Below are 14480 nucleotides of genomic sequence, written 5' to 3'. Positions count from 1 at the left end.
GCGGGACAACGCGACCCCTCTGAGGAACGCTGCCTGGTTCGTCACTCTCAGGTGTGCGGAGAATCTTGGGCCGGCTTGTAAACCCGGGGACATTCTCACCACTGAGGACAGGACCAGGGGGAAAAAAGATTATGAGCTATGCAGTCCGTCATTGGTTCACACGGTCAAAGGATTTTACCTTGGCTAGACTTGGGTCTCAGTCATATCATAACACACTGTAACACTGTATTATTGTATCAGTTTACAGGGATTATTTGTTAACGGGGGGAAAGAATAACTTGATTTAGAAATATGAGGATAATGATTTAAGAGTCTGTCTTCATCAGTTGAACATATTTTGGGGATATTTTTTATAACCAGCATCTGCTCAAAGAAAATGGATGTGAGTATGTACAATAGGCTTAATCTTTTGGGACAATGCTTTCAAATCATGGCTACCATTGGTCATTCTTTGATTTCTAACTTAAATAGCTGGCTTTGATTTTAGACACTCATGGCAGTTGGCATTTGTCCATTAAATGTGATATGTCTATCATCAAAATGAGCCATACTGTTATTTTATTAGGCCACTGAACAAGAAAATGTAACGTAATGGAAAGATTTCGGTAACACTTTACTTGACATCCAGCATCATAACACGTTATGACATAACCATGTCATAATATGTCATAACAGCTGACATAACTTGTCAGTACCTGTTAAAATATGGTCATAACACTGTCATGACACATAAATGTAGACATGTTGTGACATATGCTGTGTTATTTTATGGCTGGTTATGACACCTACATAACAGTGTCAAAACCCACAAAACCTACCACACAAAGCATTACACCATAGCCTATGTGTCAACAGTATGTTTATATTATATACAGTATATATATTTTTTAAACTGACCACATTAAATTATCATTGTAATTGCGCACACATTGATGTCAGACATGCACCTACCCCAATGCTCTGTTGCTGATGACTGGGATGAATGCAGGAGCAGATTTCAGGAGCAGGACAAGACACCCTCTTTTTGACTGATGACTGATATAAGGGCATGTACGTGATAGGCCTATCTGGCTTATATGATTATGATGGTCATAATGCTTCTTGACTGTGTCATAAAGTGTATTTTCCACAAGATATTTTAAATATGATTTTAAAAAATTGACCGTAAATAATTAATTACAACAACAACAAAATATTTAAGAAACAAACTTTCAAACGAAAGGAAACTTATTGGCAGGGAGAAAAACTAATTTAAATAAATGTGGGTTTTGACACTCTTATGTAGGTGTCATTACCAGCCATAAAATAACGCAATATTTGTCACAATAGGTGTAAATATATGGGGGATGACAGTGTTATGACCATATTATGACAGGTTATGACAAGTTATTTCAGCTGTTATGAAATATTATGACATGGTTATGACCCTGGGTGTCAAGTAAAGTGTTACCAAGATTTCATTTCACAAAGGCCTCCGTGTGTGTGTGTGTGTGTGTGTGTGTGATACTTGGTATTCCCCACAGAATATGCAACTCAAATCCTCATCCTGAGATGGGTGCACAAATGCAATTCATTATTCATCACTTTCATAAATCATCATCACAAAATAATATATGATAGGAATTGCAAACTGGTCATGATGTGGCCCCTATGACTTGCTAGTAGAGTCATAATGGACCCCAATGTCCCAGCGAGAAACTGTGGCTTGGATACCCCAGTCGAACCAAAATGGATAGCAAATAGCAATCTCTACACCACAAGGGAGCCAAAATGAAATCCTATAGAAATGCAATGCCCCCCTTATCTTTACAGAGATAGAGGGAGCCTCTGTCCTATCTAACACCGCATTTCAGCCGCAGTTGCAATCGTTACCACTGACCTTTCTGCCTACAGAGATAAAACTGTCCTCCATGTAAACAGAGGGGTGAAGTGAGGTTGAGTTTCAAGGCGTTTTTACATTGGCCCTCAGCATTCCTGGGGAGAAGAGAGCTTAATTAAAGTGGCGTTTCCTAGGCTCATTACGTGCAGGGAGATGCAGGAATCAAGTTCCCATGGGATTTAGACTAAAAGGAGGGGTAACTGAATGATCCTCATTGTTGACTGCTCATTTAAACACATGTCACACACAGCCAGGCTAGTGCTGAGTCATAGATTAGTGTAGTCCCCCCTCCCTCCTCCTCCTCCCTGCTTTCTCGGACTCAAGCCCTCTACCCTTCTGTCTTCTACTCTATGTGGCTCCCTCCCTTCCACTGCTTAATGTTGTCTCATTTTCTCTCCTCTTAACACTGCTAGTCCTATTTCCTCTCTTCCTCTGTCCTCTCTTTCTTTACCAGTTTATTGTCCTCACTATATTCTCATATCCTCTTCTCCTCCGTAGCTCTTCCTCTCTCATCTGTACTGAGGCCAGGATAAGAGAGAGAGAGAGAGAGAAGAAGAAAAGAGAGACAGAAAGAGACAGACAGGGAGAGAGACAGAAGGAGCAAGAGAGAGCAAAATAGAGACTGAGAGCGGGAGAGGGAAAGAGAGTGATATAGAGGGCAAGACTGAGCTGAACCTCCCAGACCTCTAACATTCCAGTACTGACGTGTCACTCTCAGCCAGGAATTTCACACTCTGTCACGTGGCCCTCGCCCTCTTTTAGTCTGGCACAGCTAAAGGGTGCCAGGGCACCACTAGATTGATATAGAAGAGATAGATGTGCATATGGCACTGCTGCTGCTGTGTGTGTGTGTGCGTGTGTGTTAAAGAGAGTATAAACATGAGTGTGTGGGATGTATTGTATGTAAATGTAAGTGTTGTGTATGTATACATTAGTGCATTTAAGTAATGTTCTTGCAAGTAGATACATTAGTGTGTGTGTGTATCTGTGTGTATGTTAATCTGGCGGAGTGTCCGTTGGACTCCTCCCTCTCCCCCTCCTGGGTTTTTCATCCTTCATACGGCCTGTCCAACTCAGACTCCTGGGACGAACGGCCACACTCTGAGTCTGTGTGTGAGCAGAGAGAGGGAGAGAGAGAGAGATCGAAGAGAGAGCAAGAGAGAGCAAGAGAGAGAGTGATAGAGAGAGAGCGAGATAGAGACCAGAGAGGTCACACACTCCATTCTTCACACACTCTCAACGGCCCTGGCGTCATTAACACACATATAGCAAACTTCGATACCCCCCAGCATTTTGGCTTAATGCAGAGGTGTCAAGTGCACCAAGACAGAGAGGGGAGCATGTCATTTTGGGTCTTGACAATGTCAGATTTACTTAACGCTTTTTGAGATTGCTCTTATTGCACCTATTTTTTTAAAAATCTTAATGAACGAATTCAAAAACAATTCTTAATTATAAGAATTCAGTCATTTACAACAATATATATTTTTCCTTTTTAAGATACATTTTCGTTCACTTAACAATACATTGAGGGTGAAAAACTTCAGTGACTTGTTTGTATCCCTCTAATAATGTATTTGCAAACGCATCAAAGATGTCATTGTGCTAACCAAGTGCCTACCATTGCTATTTAAAATAACTGCCCAGTGTTTCCAAATGTCTATAATTACTTAGAATACGAGTGAAAGTGTTTTCCTTCCCAAAAAATGCTAATTAAGTATGTTAAAAAGCAGCTTAAAAATATTCGCAAGTAGACCGTTAATTGGCCAGCTCATCCTCCTCATGTTCTATGAAGAAATAGCAAGCATTTTTTAAACGGTCTGTTTGAGATAGAAGTTTGAGGTGGGGTTTTTGAAGTGGTTTTTTTTTTCTCCAAAATTATCCTTTGGCCACAAATACAAGTATAGGATCAGTCAACATTATTTGGATATGAGTTAACAGAATGAACTTTTAAAAGATTTTCACTGGTGAAAACATATCAATGAATAATCAAAATGCAAAAGGGAGGGGACAGGATGTGTGTGAGTGTGTGTGTGGCAGTAGCTATGACTGGTCTTTTTCAACGGCGGATATCTAAGGAACCGCCCTGCCCTGTGGACATTGGACATCACATAAAAAGAAATCAAATAAATCTCAAACATGGGGTGGTGTTTTCTGTAGAAGTAGAAGCAGCAAGAAATGAAATCGCCCTGTAGCAACAATGGACATTTATTGGAAACCTACTGCTAGGTATGAGCTCATCTTTTCATAGCAAGCCAAGATCACAGTTAAGGTGCAAAGACCGTAAAGCTAATGTAGCCCATCAGGAATCTAGGCTACTGCAATGAAGCATTTAGGTGAAAAGAGAAGCTTCTTGTGATTTATTATATGAATATTATTATTTATTCATTTTTTTTATTGGGGGTGGGGATCAGGGTATTTTGAAGCTTCTTGTTATTTGTAAAATATCATTTATCAGTTAAGTTGATGAATAACTGCCACTCGCTACAAACCAAAGCCTGTTTCATCTCTGATCAAAATAACTCTTCTTTGCCAAAGTTTTATCAATGAGAAACATTTATTGACTGAGGTGGGGTGTAATACGCATGAAAAGTAAATATGCATGGAAGCTGCGTCACAATTGCTAAATGTAAACACAACTGAAGACACCTTGTCATTTTTGGAGACAGGTGTTTGACGTTGCTAAATACAGTAAACAAATTTAGCTGGCAAGCTAGTAAAAGCAACACTGTAACCAAGTAATGTTTACTTTTTAAATGTTTGTGATACTATTACTACTTTCTAAAGGTATATCCGTTGTCCGCACGCACATGCGCACACACACTCACATGTCCATGCTGAAGATATCACCCACCCATGGAGTGGCACAGGGAGTCGCTGTTGGTGGGCCGGCTGTCGGAGTGGGTAGGGGAGCGGGAGCTGTAGCAGGATGGGGGCAGGCTGTCCTCGTTCCTCTGTATGCTCAGGGGGTACTCTCCTCCACCCTGTCGCCCTCGCTGCCCACTCGGAAGTCCCTACAAACCGCACGCACACATGCACAACCAATAAAAACATGGTTGTAAGGATACTAGACACGACCCAACTCACTTGACTTAGCATTAGACTAATCGTATAGAACAGGAAACTGTCTCAGTCACACTTGACGTCTTCATTGATTGAAATAACTGTGTAATCTTGTTATGATCTGCAGCTCTTTCATACACAATATGCTACAGCTGCTCTAACTCCATTCTCATCCCCAGGTCTCCCTCCCTCAAGACCACAAGTAAGGTGTCAAATTCATTATACTAGCCTGAGCCCAGATCTGCTTGTGCCGTCTAGCCAATTATATTAGGCCAATTACACCACCCAATTCAGAGAATCCCAAGAGATACTGTGACTCACAACTGCTTTGTTTTACAACCACTGGCCTCTGCCCTGACAATAACCACAATTGACCACACTTTCTCCTTTGTGCTCCACCATCGCTTCGATGACTAAGACCTCTTCAAATCTTCTTTAGTCCAGGGAAACACTGGCACTTAGGGGCAGGAGACAATGGACTGAAAATACCTCCTAAACCTTAGCAGAAGCCTTTGTAATAGCTTGGCTGATACAGCGAGTGATACAGCGAGTGATTTAGCAAGATATTCAGTGAGTTATTTAGCGAGTCCAACGGGGAACAATGGTGGTGCAGAACATGAGCCCTGAGGACCTAGAAGACGTCCAGGGAGAGAGGGAGGGTGGGAGACATCCTGCTTGTTGTTTGATTCTAGGGCAGGCTGGCTGACCTTCTTTTGGCACTGTTGATTGACTTGATTACCCCTCCATTCTAATAACAGCCACAGAGTAGACTGGCAGTGGAAACCAGCCAACAGGTGCAAACGTGTGACCTACACTGTGGTGCTTTGTTGGCGCTTAGTGACTTATTCTGTGAATGCTTTGTGTCATGTTTGTGCTTTGTTCACCCTGTTGATACTGAGTAGTGTGTAGTAGTGTGTAGTTACTTTGTTCGTATGTTATACTTTTAGTTTATTTTTGTTAGGTAAGACTTCATTTGAAGTGTTGTATATGACATGTTCATAACAGACTTGACGCTTACATGCGACTTCTGCTATCAGAATACGATGGTTGCATTGAAAAGACAGGTCTAGCTGCACAAAAGTCGCATTGTGGTCTAATTGAGGTCTTGACTGTGTTCAGATCTGGCTGACCACCTCAGGATGTTTAACGTTTTTTTTATTACACTCATATCAAATCAAATCAATATAGCAGTCAATACAAACTGAAATCCATGAGCATACAAAATATTAACGGATAAGAGCAAAAAAATTACAAAATAAGAGTACAAAAATGTAAATCAATAATGTCCTTCGGTCATAAAGCGACTCATTAATCAATGAGCAGAAAATGGGATTGGTGAACTCATGTACTGTTCAGTTCTAGACTTTGGTATAGTCCGTTTGTTTTGGCTGCAGGTGTTCCTGCCTGTCCCTGTGAGTTGGTAGCCAGTCTCTGAATTGCGATTTTAGGAGGCTGACAGTATATGCCAAGGATGGTGCAGCATGCTCTCTTCTGAATACGCTCCAGGTTTTTAAAGGACCAAAGAGTGCTTCGTGTTTTCATATTCGCCATGGATTTTTTTTTGCGATACTGGTATTGTCACAGCCCTAGTTACCATAGTAGCAATCTACTCGCCCCATTGTAAGTCCTTCTGTACCATTAACCCTAAAATCTTTACACTAAATCACACTGAGATCCTGGCCCTCGATCTGAAGAGGGCATTGGACAGGTGAATTTCTTGTGAAGGTCCTTGCACTTGGCAGGGTTCAGCGACATTCTGCTTACATAAACCAACGTGTCGAAGTTGTTCAGGGCCGGCTGTGATGTTCTGATATTTCCTGTTGTACACGTGTGGACCAGATTTAGATCGTCAACATATTTCCACCTACTGTCGTCATCCCGGGCTGCACTGTCAATGACCGCAAGGTAGATGAGAGGGCCCAGAAGATTTCCTTGAGCCACACTTCCCGTCAGCTCCTGCCAGTCTGAGAGGCTTTCCTGGTAGCGTACCTGTTGTTTGCAGCCGGTCACAAAACTGCAGAGCCATGCTGTGAGGGCAGGTCTGACACCCAGTTGGATTAGGCAGTGGGCTAAATCAGGTTTCTTGGTAGCATGTCAGATATAGACTTGAAATGTATTCAATTTTGAGTTTGCATCCCAATATTACACTTTATATAGAGTACATCACAGAAGACTCAAACAGAACAAAACCGTTTGACATAGAAACATCGTATTTTCAGGTTTAAATATCTTAATTTTTATTAATGATAAAATAATGACAAATATTTATAACATTCCACCAATGAGGCCACTGAGTCATTTGACTGCAGGAAAGGGCTACAGGCGATGGTATGGTGGATTTTGTCAAAGGCCTTGGAGAAGTCAGTTGTGATGAGGGTGGTTATGGTGGATGGGATGTCTGAATGCTTGTATAAACAGACCAGGAGGCTAACAAGTGCCTGAGGTGGTCAGGGATGCATTGTGTGCAGATTTCTCCTCAGTGTGGACAGAATCCGGCTACAGAAAGCGCATACAATGGGTGACGTAATCAGCATTCCGCCCAGTGCCCACAAGTATCCAGCAAACGTGTGTTTTGAGAGTGAGAGGCATCTTTTCATTATAAAGTTGGAGGAAATACGTTCCTAGTTTGTGAGGAACGTTCTGTTTGGCTATTGTTATATAGACGGCTATGCTTACCCGTTTGCAGTCTCTTTAGCTTTGCTAGCCATCTTACAGGCTAGCTACAGAGATTAACTGTCTAGTTACGCTAGTTAGTTAATGCCATCAAGTTGTTGTGTTATAATTAAGCAATAAGGCCCGAGGGGGTGTGGTGTATTGGCCAATTTACCACAGCTAATGCAAAGTGGAGTGCCTGGATACAGCCCTTTGCAGTGGTATACTGGCCATATACCACAAACCCCCGAGGTGCCTTATTGCGATTATAAACTGGTTACCAATATAAATAAACAGTAAACAAGTATTTTTGCATCATACACATGGTATATTGGCTGATATGCACAAGGCTGAAATGCTTTTCAGCCAATCAGCATCCAGGATCTTTTGTTTATACTTTGGCCCATTGTTAGTACTCTTGTTAGACTTTTAGCATGTACTTTGTTGGTGCTTAGTATTTTATTGGTCCTCTTTGTAAATTAATGGTACTTTCTTAGTTCTTTGTACTTTCACTGACAAATAAATGTCTAACAGATGCAAATCAATCAAATATTAAACACTAGGCTAATTCACTATTCCTAAAGCATGGAATTAATTGCCTGACCCTTTTGGTAGCATATTATTGGCACTTTGCTGCTACATTGTTGCATCTTTGTCACTGCTATTGGGTCATTCATTTGTTCGTAGGATGGCCTTGTGGAATATTCCAAAAAGCCCTAATTAATAGTTATCTACTCTTGTATTGTTTGACACCACTCTTTGACGTTATGAGGGTCACCAATACATCATGGTGTAATTGTCACGCCCTGGCTCTGGGGACACGGTTATGTTGAGCCAGGGTGTGTAGATCTATGTACTCTATTTCTATGTTGGCCTGAGTGACTCCCAATCAGAGGCAACGAGTGTCAGCTGTTTGCTGGTTGTCTCTGATTGGGAGCCATATTTAAACTGTCGGTTTTTCCTTTGTTTTTGTGGGTTCTTGTTTCAAGTTGGTTGTGTTTGACCGTGAACTGTCACGTTACGGTCTTTGTTGTTTTGATCGTGTTTCGCTCAATAAAGAGTATGTTTGCCTGCAACGCTGCGCCTTGGTCCTCATCTGTTCCTGACGATCGTGACAGAAGAACCCACCAAGACAGGACCAAGCAGCGTGAAGAGGAGAGAGGATGGACCTGGGATCAGTGGAGTAGGAGTCTCGACTGGGCCAAGCCAAGTGAGGAGCAGAAAGGTTGGACTTTGAAGCAGTGGAGTGAGTGTCTGGCTAGAGACATGGAGACCTGGTCCACGGGTAGGAAAGAACCCCAGAAAATTTTTAGGGGGGGGCTCACGACGTCGGGGCAGCAGGAGGCCGCGATAGAGCGGTCCAACAGGTTGGCAGAGGAGGCCGCCAGGTTACGGGGGCCACTGGTCGAAGAGGGGATGGAAGGTGGAGAGGCACGGCGAGAGGTACTGGGGTGTGTTACCAGTCCGGTCCGGCCCGTTCCAGATCCCGGTGTAGGGCCAGTGGTGTGTGTCCCCAGTACGGTCCGGTCTGTTCCTGCTCCCCGCACCAAGTCTGTGGTGCGTTTCGTCAGCCCAGTCCGGCCCATTCCTGCTCCCCGCACCAAGTCTGTGGTGCGTTTCGTCAGCCCTGTCCGGCCCGCTCCTGCTCTCCACACCAAGCCAGTGGTGTGCGTCATCAGTCCAGCACGGCCCGTGCCTGTTCCCCGCACCAAGCCAGGGGTGCGTATCGTCAGCCCGGCTCGGCCCGTTCCTCCTCCACGCACCAAGCCAGGGGTGCGCATCGTCAGCCCGGTCCGGTCCATTCCTGCTCCACGCACCAAGCCAGGGGTGCGTATCGTCAGCCCGGTCCGGCCAGTTGCTACTCCACGCACCAAGCCAGGGGTGCGCATCGTCAGCCCGGTCCGGTCCATTCCTGCTCCACGCACCAAGCCAGGGGTGTGTATCGTCAGCCCGGTCCGGCCAGTTGCTACTCCACGCACCAAGCCAGGGGTGCGCGTCGTCAGCCCGGTCCGGTCCGTTCCTGCTCCACGCACCAAGCCAGGGGTGCGTGTCGTCAGTCCGGCTCCGGCCAGCGGGGCCAGACCGGACCAGGGGTACTTTGGGGGGTTGGAGAGGGAGTGGGGATCAGGCCCGGAGCCGGATCCGCCGCCAAGGCGGAGTGCCCACCCGGTCCCTCCCCTGTGGTATTTAGTTGGCGCGGTCGGAGTCCGCGCCTTTAGGGGGGGGTACTGTCACGCCCTGGCTCTGGGGACACGGTTATGTTGAGCCAGGGTGTGTAGATCTATGTACTCTATTTCTATGTTGGCCTGAGTGACTCCCAATCAGAGGCAACGAGTGTCAGCTGTTTGCTGGTTGTCTCTGATTGGGAGCTATATTTAAACTGTCGGTTTTTCCTTTGTTTTTGTGGGTTCTTGTTTCAAGTTGGTTGTGTTTGACCGTGAACTGTCACGTTACCGTCTTTGTTGTTTTGATCGTGTTTCGCTCAATAAAGAGTATGTTTGCCTGCAACGCTGCGCCTTGGTCCTCATCTGTTCCTGACGATCGTGACAGTAATATTATCCCTCCTTATTAACTGGTCTCTGGCAGAGCAAAAGTCATTTGTATTGACCACGGGGCAGCATTCAATAGTAAGTGCCTCTAGTCCTGGATTCTTCCTATTGAAAATAACCAGACGCATTATCTGCATCCCAAATGGCACTCTATTCCCTATATCAGGATTCTCTAACCTTTTCTAGCATGAGAGCTACTTTTTAAAAAATTAACATGTCACGTGCTACTGATTATATTCTAGGTTTCAAATAGGCACATTCTTCTCTTCTCCCCTACTAAGTTTTCTGTCAATAGAGTTGGTTAAAGTTGGTTAATAAACCAACTCTAAGGGGGGCCCTATAACATCTGTAATTGCTTCCCAAATTATGTTACATATATTCCTAAATTATGTTTTTTGTCAGTTGTATTCTTCCAGATTTTAGATTTTAGTTTAGTTTTTCACTCTCAAAATTACAATTGTTCATAAAGAAACAATGAAATTGAATGTTCTCAGTCCATGTCAATGATTAAATCAAATAAGAAGAAACATTTTATATATTTTTGAGTGTAATTAACCTTTAATTGTACATCTGGTCCTTTAATTGAGCATATAGCAGCGAGGAATGTGCCATTTAATATGCCAGTCTAGCGATGGTTCTGTACTGTTGCTGCTCACTTCATGGCAAAGTTTGTAAATAATAAATAATATTGTAGATACAAATTATACACTTACTTATGGTATACTTCTGCCAGGTACAGTGGTTTGCGAAAGTATTCACTCCTCTTGGCATTTATCCTATTTTATAAAAAAAAAAAAAAAAAAAAAATTGCCTTACAACCTGGAATTAAAATTGATTTTTGGGGGGGTTTTTATCATTTGATTTACACTGTCACGATCGTCGTATACAGAGGACCAAGGCGCAGCGTTATTTGCGAACATGCTTTTATTATAGATACACGAACAAAATAACAAAAACGATACGTGACGTCCAAAGGTGCAAAACACAAACCTACAACAGGAACAAGATCCCACAAACACTGTGGAAAAACAGACAACAGCTGACACTCGTTGCCTCTGATTGAGAACCACTCTGGCCAACATAGAAACACAAATACAAGAACTATACCCTAGAAACACAAAACTAGAACAACATAAAGAACACTCACACCCTGGCTCAACATACAAGCCTCCCCAGAGCCAGGTCGTGACAGTACCCCCCCCCCCCAAAGGCGCGGACTCCGACCGCGCCTACAGAACACCACAGGGGAGGGACCGGGTGGGCACTCCGCCTTGGCGGCGGATCCGGCTCTGGGCATGATCCCCACTCCCTCTCTAACCCCCCACAGTACCCCTGGTCCGGTCTGGCCCTGCTGACCGGAGCTGGACTGCACACTGGTGGAGCGGATTGCTCTAGCTCCGGCGTGAAGCAGCTGACCCGTGCCGAACCAGGCACCGGTGGAACAGGCACGGGCTGTGCCGGACTGGCTGACGCACACCACTGGCTTGGTGTGGGGAGCAGGAACGGGCCGAGCCGGGCTGGCCAAACGCACCCCTGACTTGGTGCGGGGAGCAGGAGCGGGCCGGACCGGGCTGACGAGTGCACCACTGACTTGGTGCGGGAAGCAGGAACGGGCCGAGCCGGGCTGACGAAGCGCACCACTGACTTGGTGCGGGGAGCAGGAGCGGGCCGAGCTGGGCTGACGAAACGCACCACTGACTTGGTGCGGGGAGCAGGAACTGGCCGGGCCGGGCTGGCGACGCGCACCACTGGCTTGGTGCGGGGAGCAGGAACTGGCCGGGCCAGGCTGGCAACGCGCACCACTGGCTTGGTGCGGGGAGCAGGAACAGGCCGGACCGGGCTGGCGACGCGCACCACAGGCTCGATGCGAGGGACAGGAACAAGCCGGACCGTACTGGGGACACACACCACTGGCCCTACGCGGGGATCAGGAACGGGCCGGACCGGACTGGTAACACACCCCAGTACCTCTCGCCGTGCCTCTACACTTTCCTTCCCCTTTAATACCAGTGGCCCCCGTAACCTGGCGGCCTCCTCTGCCAACCTGCTGGACCGCTCTATCGCTGCCTCCTGCTGCCCCGTCGTCCACGGCGTGAGCCCCCCCCTAAACATTTTCTGGGCGGCTCTCATCTTGGACCAGGTCTCTAGCCAGACACTCACTCCACTGCTTCAAAGTCCAACCTCTCTGCTCTTCACTTGGCTTGGCCCAGTCGAGACTCTTACTACACTGCTCCAAAGTCCAACCTCTCTGCTTTTCACTTGGCTTGACCCAGTCGAGGTTGCAACGGAGATCCGCAAGAGATTCCCCTGGCGATGGCTCCTGGACACGCTGCTTGGTCCAGTTTTGGTGGGATCTTCTGTCACGATCGTCGTATACAGAGGACCAAGGCGCAGCGTTATTTGCGAACATGCTTTTATTATAGATACACGAACAAAATAACAAAAACGATACGTGACGTCCTAAGGTGCAAAACACAAACCTACAACAGGAACAAGATCCCACAAACACTGTGGAAAAACAGACTGTTTAAATATGGTTCCCAATCAGAGACAACCAGCAACAGCTGACACTCGTTGCCTCTGATTGAGAACCACTCTGGCCAACATAGAAACACAATACAATAACTATACCCTAGAAACACAAAACTAGAACAACATAAAGAACACTCACACCCTGGCTCAACATACAAGCCTCCCCAGAGCCAGGGCGTGACATACACAACATGCCTACTACTTTGAAGATGCAAAATATATTTTATTGTGAAACAAACAAGAAATAAGACAAAAAAAACTGAAAACTTGAGCGTGCTTAACAAATTCAATACTTTGTAGAGCCAACTGTTTTCAGCAATTATACTGCAAGTCTCTTGGGGTATGTCTCTATAAGCCTGTCACACCTAGCCACTGGGATTTATGCCCATTCTCCAAGGGAAAACTGCTCCAGCTCCTTCAAGTTGGATGGGTTCCGCTGGTGTACAGCAATCTTTAAGTCATACCACAGATTCTCAATTGAATTGAGGTCTGGGCTTTGACTAGGCCATTCCAAGACATTTAAATGTTTCCCCTTAAACCACTCGAGTGTTGCTTTAGCAGTATGCTTAGGGTCATTGTCCTGCTGGAAGGTGAACCTCTGTCCCAGTCTCAAATCTCTGGAAGACTGAAACAGGTTTCCCTCAAGAATTTCCCTGTATTTAGCGCCATCCATCATTCCTTCAATTCTGACCAGTTTCCCAGTCCCTGCCGATGAAAAACATCCCCACAGCATGATGCTGCCACCACCATGCTTCACTGTGGGGATGGTGTTCTCGGGGTGATGAGAGGTGTTGGGTTTGCTCCAAACATAGCATTTTCCTTGATGGCCAAAAAGCTCAATTTTAGTATCATCTGACCAGAGTAACTTCTTCCATATGTTTGGGGAGTCTCCCACATGCCTTTTGGTGAACACCAAAAGTGTTTGCTTAATTTTTTCTTTAAGCAATGGTTTTTTTCTGGCCACTCTTCCGTAAAGCCCAGCTCTGTGGAGTGTATGGCTTAAAGTGGTCCTATGGACAGATACTCAAATCTCCGCTGTGGAGCTTTGCAGCTCCTTCAGGGTTATCTTTGGTCTCCTTGTTGCCTCTCTGATTAATGCCCTCCTTGCCTGGTCCGTGAGTTTTGGTGGGCGGCCCTCTCTTGGCAGGTTTGTTGTGGTGCCATATTCTTTAAATTTTTTAATAATGGATTTAATGGTGATCCGTGGGATGTTCAAAGTTTCTGATCTTTTTTTATAACCCAACTCTGAACTGTATTTCTCCACAACTTTGTCCCTGACCTGTTTGGAGAGGGTGGGGGGGGTGAATAGTTATGCACGCTCAAGTTTTCTGTTTTTTTGTCTTATTTCTTGTTTGTTTCACAATAAAAAATATTTTGCATCTTCAAAGTAGTAAATGTAGGCATGTTGTGTAAATCAAATGACACAAACCCCCCAAAAATAAATTTTAATTCCAGGTTGTAAGGCAACAAAATAGGAAAAATGCCAAGGGGGGGTGAATACTTTTGCAAACCACTGTGTATAGGATGCCATTTGGGACATAACCATTCAGTTGTTGTTATGTGAAGCCTGATAGTGATCTATTAATGTAGAGGATGATTGATGATGACAGCATGGTAGGGTTTCTTGAAGGCTATTATCTCTCCTTCCTCCCAAAGTGTACATTAATTTAAAAGGAAATGACTGGTATAAGAAATATGGTGGAAACTCCCACTAGCCCATGACTCCACCAATCCAATGCTTTTAAATTTGTAGGAAGTAGTGAATGAGTGCACACTTCAGGAGAAAGTAGATATTATTGGGATGC

At 45.0% G+C, this 14480-nt stretch overlaps 1 long non-coding RNA gene across 2 annotated transcripts in view; it reads left to right on the top strand.

The window, feature by feature from the left end:
* The first annotated feature begins 3969 nt into the window (after positions 1 to 3969).
* Positions 3970 to 14480, top strand: part of LOC121533785 — an 81267-nt gene continuing 70756 nt past the window's right edge. The window contains exons 1-2 of one of the 2 annotated variants that reach the window (XR_005994504.2): positions 3970 to 4108; positions 5122 to 5144. This is a non-coding gene — a long non-coding RNA (uncharacterized LOC121533785). The remainder of the gene's footprint in view (positions 4109 to 5121; positions 5145 to 14480) is intronic. The other variant, XR_005994505.2, reaches the window with a different exon arrangement.

The sequence above is a fragment of the Coregonus clupeaformis genome, chromosome 20 (assembly GCF_020615455.1).
Source record: "Coregonus clupeaformis isolate EN_2021a chromosome 20, ASM2061545v1, whole genome shotgun sequence".
Taxonomy (NCBI): domain Eukaryota; kingdom Metazoa; phylum Chordata; class Actinopteri; order Salmoniformes; family Salmonidae; genus Coregonus; species Coregonus clupeaformis.
The sequence above is the reverse complement of the archived record's forward strand: the minus strand, read 5'-3'. Positions and strand labels throughout refer to the sequence as shown.